The sequence below is a fragment of the Sylvia atricapilla genome, chromosome 4 (assembly GCF_009819655.1).
Source record: "Sylvia atricapilla isolate bSylAtr1 chromosome 4, bSylAtr1.pri, whole genome shotgun sequence".
Taxonomy (NCBI): Eukaryota; Metazoa; Chordata; class Aves; order Passeriformes; family Sylviidae; genus Sylvia; species Sylvia atricapilla.
This window is the reverse complement of record NC_089143.1, coordinates 20,992,643-20,999,176: the sequence shown is the minus strand read 5'-3', so window position 1 is coordinate 20,999,176 and position 6,534 is coordinate 20,992,643.

Genomic DNA, 6,534 nt, shown 5'->3' with positions numbered 1-6,534 from the left:
AATCTTGAATGTGTTTGGTAAATTTCTTCAGCTGATGTACTTAACATTTAGTGGGAAGCCTGTTTTTCTGGAATTATTCCTCATTTCTCATTCTTATTTTCTATTTTTCACAGTGTTTTCATCTTTACTAATTCTTTTTAGAATGTGCACCATGTTTAGAGATTTGATTGATTTAAAATTTATAAGTACTGGATTTAGATTTCTTAGTGTGTAGGGTTCTTAATGCCCTCAGTTGCAGTTTCCTAAAGTAGCATAAGTAATTCAAATGCAGCGGTGACAATGTTGTGCATTTTACAGAATACAAATAGGGGGCTTTAAGTTCTTAGATCTCTTGCTGTGAGGTACCAGTAATCCTGTGGTAGTCAACATCTGTGCTGTCTGGATGTAGTTGGTCTTGGGTTTAATTTTTTTCAGCTAGCAGAGAAAGAATTATTCCTTTGGCAACCAGATCCTGCAGAGTTAATACTATTTCTTTGAAGTTACAACTGAAATTGCTTGCTACATCCTTTTGTCATTTCATTTCAAAGTATCTCCTGTTTGTCACTCTAAAGGAATGCAAAATGGGTTACCAAGATAGGAAAAACTGCTGTTTTAAAGCTCTAATCTTACAGATGAGTATGATATGCAGTGCAAATAAGCTGCACTCCATACCACAGCTTTTTGCTTTTACAGTCTTAATCACAGTCAAGTGTAAAACCCTTTCCATTCAGAATATAAACCTAATGATACTATATGTAAACATCAGTACATTTTTAATCCAAGAGTACCCTTGTGATATTAGTTAATTGGCTACACAGTTCTACTTCGTTCACTGAGTTACTTTATTTCACATGGGGATAGTTCAAAGGTACACCAGGAGAGGTTCCAACTGGACATTAGGAGACATTTCTCTGCCAAGAGGATGGTCAAACATCAGAAGAGAGGTGGCGGATGCCCCAAGCCAGTCAGTGTTTAAGAGGCATTTGGATGATGCCCTTAATAACTTCCTTTAACTTTTGCTCAGCCCTGAATAGGTCAGGCAGTCAAACTAGAAGATCAGTTTAGGTCCATTCCAGCTGAAATACTCTATTCTATACTGTCCAATACCATGATTCCATTCCCATAATTACCTTTCTCTACCCACTCTGAAAAATACGAATACAACAGTAAGCACCTTGTTTTTTTGTAACATCTCTGTTTGCAGTTTTGTTTTTCAATGTACCACATTGAAAGCTTTCTAAAAAACACCTTCAGTGGATAGCTGTGTAGGCACCTAATTCTAATAATTCATTTCTTTCTAAAAGGAATAATTCATCCTTTCAGTAAAGGTGGCTGGCTCATTCATGAGCTGCTTTGCAGCTCCCTCTCATTTTTCCCTTGTTAGTCATCTGGAGCAAGCAGATGTTTTGTACATCCCCCTCTCTTGTCTTTTGACATTTAGATATCTGTGTAAATAAGCATATTTAGGAATCCACAAAAACCTGCCATAGTCAATAACAGAATTGCCTACAGATTTTGGCTTCTCTGTCATTTGGCTGTTTTGGACTTTTCCCATAATGCTACACCCCCTTCCATCCTTTTCAGCATTTCTTCTTATCATAGCTTTAAATATCAAACATCTTTTTAAAGTGCTGGCCTTAATTATCAAAGGTGATCTTTAATTTCCTTGGCCTCAGATTTTAAGTGCCAAAAAAAAGAGTGAATCTTGATGAGCTGGCTTTCTTCCCTTGAACTGTGAGATTCCCTGCTAAAGATACCCCAAAATCACTTGGTGCTTTGAGCAATTTCAGTCAGTGAAAATTGAAGTGAAAGTGAGATCTTAGAACTCCATCATAAGTATGAACTGAATGAAAGAGCACAGACCCAAAAGATACAGAGCTTTGAGTTTACATGTACATTAGAAAATGTCTGATTGCTTTCCCTCGCCCCCCCTCTGGCCAAGTTCTATCTGTAAGCTGAAATAAAGCAAGATCAATGCCATGTGCAAAAACTTAAATGGCAGCTTTTGATAAATTAACCTGATGAGTTTCTAATTACAGTGAGATATAAGAGCTTTTTTCCTCATGTTATGTAGGATTTTGTCCTAACAGGTTTTTTTTAAAAGCTACCCTACTGTTAAAATAATTTAACTGCAGTGTTTGAGTATAATTTGTCCTATATTTCTTTTGCTTTCTCTGAGGAGTTACATAACTTTTTCATTTCTAATGAGGTTTCCTAAATATAAATTGTGATGTTATATTATGCACCTCCTTTGGCTGCAAACCAATTAATTTGAAGTGGTTCAAGGCCAAAGAGAAGTTTAGGATAACATTCCAGCAGTCCTGGTAAATGGTTTGTTTATGCAGTTTTGTTTTGTTTTTTTTTTTAATAAATGGTTTAGTGGTTAAGTCTAGCTTCTGTTGGAATTGATCTTATCCTTTAAATTCATGTAATACTCTAAATTAATAAAGAATCATTTTGGATTACATGACCTTGTGTTACTTAGATGCTGTTTGAAATCCATTTGTGTAATAGCCAAAACATTATTGTGTTTCTCTAAATCAGGTAACTTTAGCCATTCAAATGACTGTTTAAATCATAAGCAGGATTAACCTGGGAAGAGATCAGTAGAAGATCAACCTCTCTTTACCCCTAAAGCTGTGCTTCCTTGTGTTTAAGTATATCCCATCACTGCTGTCTCCCCCAATCCCTCTGCCAGACAGAGCTTTGCCTCTTCATCATAGGACTGTCACTTTTCTGCCCCAGCTTAGCAACCTGGTGGGTCTGATACCTGGGAATAACAGGAGGCCTGGAGAACAATTAGTCTGCCTGTACTGATCCTCCCCTCTCTCTCTCCCCAGACCCAGAGCACTCATCTCCCTGCTGTATTTTGGCACCTTCCCTGCACCAAGAGATGAACCTGCAGGCCTACAGATGGTGTGAGGAGGCACAGGACATAATCTGCCTCGCAGCACAATTTCTCTCTTCTGCTGCACCTGCAAGCCCAGAGCACTGATTCTCAGAGCAATGCTTCTGGCTTTTACTGCCCTGTATTCTATGTGGATGTAGCACTGATAGTTTTGTCACCCTTTGAGGAATGCTGCTCTTGAGAATCTGAGTGCTTAGAACTTGTTCTGTCTCAGCACTACTCCAATGTGTGGCCTACATTCTTTCTAAAAAACCTTATTTAGATATCTATGTATGAATTCAGTATGATTAACCTAAGGATGCCAGACTTGAAAACCGGTTTGATGTTTTAAGAATTTCACAGCTTTCCAGTGACCATTTCTCAATTTTCACCAAAGAAGAATTCAAACTCATCCTTTTCAGTAGTTTTGGAAGTAACAGATGTGCATTCTTCAACATCAATATTTTTATTTTCATTTGACAGTTCTACAAATCTGACAGTACGTGAAAACCACAAATTTTCATATTGCTATTTTCTGTCATCAAAGTATCACTTTTGTTCATGCACAGGTTCACTATCCATTTATCCATTACCCATTTCAGTATGAATGCCACAATTCTAGAATTGTTCACACATAACCCTGTCACATATAGAAATCCAAGAATAAAATCCTAAAGGCAAAGTTAAGTTTTAGTTTGCCTGCTCTCCCAGTCTGGATTTGCTGGGCAGAGGAGGGGACTAAAGGGACTGTATAAACTTAGCACTGCCTGGTGAGGTGAACTGCTGCTTGTATCATGTGCTAGTAGTCATGCAGTTGGCTCTACCTGGCTGGCTTCACCATACATTTCCTATGCCTCCTTTGGTACATCACTTAATCCCAGTTTCCCTATTGTGACCAAGAGTTTAATATAATTTCTGAAGTTTATTTGCTTCCTAAAATGGATTGGTGAGAATGCTCTTCTTCGGTATTTTTAAGTAACCTCAGATACTGGAGGGTTTGGATGTTTTACAGAAAATAAACTGCTGGGACACCTGACAAACAGCAATAGGTAGAGCTGCTTTCCTTCAGCAGAGCTTGTTCCCTTTCATGAATGCTTATGTTGCACAAGCAATTGCAGCATTGCACTGCATCAGCACTGTTCCTAATCCTGATTTGGAAACATCAACTGTTAACTTGACAAAGCGTGACACACGGCATATTGAAGCGTTTTCAGCTGCACTCACACAACAAATTGTAATGGCTCCAGAAGAGCCATTTCAGTTGATTGTGTCAGTAAACTACAACCCACAAAGACATGTGGCCAACCTGAATAAAGCATCATCAAATAACAAATAATAGATTAATTGTCATAATTTTGGCCTCATTTTTAGAAAAACTATTCTAGATTTCAGAGCTATTTTAGACAAAAGTTACAGGAAAAAAATTCTGTAATTTCTAGATGTTTTGCCTGTGATGAAGCAGATGTCCAGCCCTATGGAACATAGCAGTTTATAAGATTTCTTTAATTTCCATATGTACAGCCTGTCTGACTTTATTCTTAATGTTTCTGTTCAAAATGAGGGCTTAGCAAGTGGTGAAAACGTAGGCTGTCCCATGCAATTGGTCTTTCTCCAGCTTTTGTGATACATGGGCCTAGTCTTATTTAAAAAAGACTTCTCATCATTTCCTAGAACAAGTGCCAGCAAACATAAGCTTCACATTACTTCCATTTTTTTTTTCTTCATTAGGAAATACTGCTCCTACCTGATGGTGAAGTGCAAATTTTCTGCTTTCATAGTCAGGCTGATGGTACACACGGTGAATTCTAACCTCACTGAGACCATGAAGGTTTCAGAGTAAGTAAATCAGGGTACAACCTGACTTAATGAGAGTAGCCACTAGCTCATCAATTCTGTGTGTTGGCTGCTTTTCCTGTTGCCCCCATATCCACCAGGAGCTATCATGTTTCCTCAGAGGTAACTACCATGAGATAAAGATTGCTGGCTATGATATTTCAGTGGCTCAGCAAGGATGTGGGTTACTTGTTAAGCACCTGGAACCTGAGTTACTTCGGAGAAGATAGAGGACAGTTCCTTCCCCAAATTTAAAACCCCCTGAATAACCAAAGCAAAATGACCTCAGCAGGAGCCCTAGAGAAAAGAGGTGTGCTAGTTTTGACAAATCAATTTATTTTCAAATAATGTCTACACTAATATACACTTTTTTGCCTCGTTAAGACAGCAACTTCTGACTAGGAAGCATATCACTTTTGTAACCAAGTTACTTCATTTTTTCTTCTAAAACCATCAGTAGCAAGATAAAGTTGGCTATTTGATATCAGAAATCAAAGCCTTTTAGCTGTTCATTTTACATAGCTGGCAAATAAAGACACTTGTTAGTCACAGATATTTGTGCCTGCAAGTACACACACACAAGAACACAGAGCTTTTTTTCTTTTACATCATAATACATGGGATGACATGCACTGAAAATGAAAAAAATGTAAGCCACTGAGTGTAAGTACTGAATGACAACAAGTGTAGTGTCCAGTTACTTAACAAAAATATTTTTCCTGAAAGACTAGAGAACCAGGTAAGACTAGTCAGCATAAGTTCCTAAAAGGCAGATACCATTAAAGAAATGCACAGTGGCAAAGAGAATTACTCGCTCTTTAAACAGGCTATCAAAATGTCTCCTTTTCTCTACAAGAGACACTAAAACAGAGTAACCTGTGCACATGGTCACACAACTGAAGAAAAAATACTTCACCAGTCACCTGGGGAATTTACATCCATTCATCTTAATCCAATACTGATACTTCCTCAGGCATACACTTAATACACAATTGCCCTAAGCTTATGACCTTCTTCAGCCAAAAGGGCTCAAATATAAAACCACAATAGCTAGACATGAAAGAACCTAGTCCGTCAATTTGTTAAAACATTTGATGTGTTATTGGGGCTCCCTGTAGTATACTGTCAAATACACTTCTGATCATCACTTGGACTTTTGATGTCATTTGGATTCTGTATGACTTTGGCTTCACATACAAATGAATGGGTTACACTCATCCATCTGTGAGTTATTCATCTGTTCTGTTCAAGAACACTTGGAAGACAAGGCCTTGATCAAAATTAAATAATTCAAGTGTTTCTTGTTCTCTGAGAAACCCCTTCCTTTCCAGTCACAGGTGCGGTTTTCTATATAAAATGAGACCCTTTTTCTTCTACTTAACACACGCAAGTATGATTTATGAAATGTTACTGAGGTAAGACAAGCATATTTTACACTTTATTTACTAAGGACAGAACACTGATGGGAAAAATAAATGGGATAGACAGGATGATCCATAGCTGGAGACATAACTTGCTTTGTGCCATAGCCAGAAAGGGCCTTCAGCATTACAGACCATTGACCTCGGGAAAACGGGATGCATGTTGGATTGAGCAACTGGAACAAACCACGCAGAGAGGCTGCTCATGCTGAGAGGCATCTGTGAGAAGAGGTTGGTTGGTTTTGAAGCATGAAACTAGCTCTAGGCTGAGCACCTGTCCCTTCTCTCAGCTACCTACCATCCCAGGCACTTGTTGTATCGCCCACAGCGCTTTCCCTCCGCTGGCTGGGAAGCAATGCACCTGCAAGACTACAAGAGGAGCATTCTGGTTGCCTTGGGTTATCGGAGACAGCG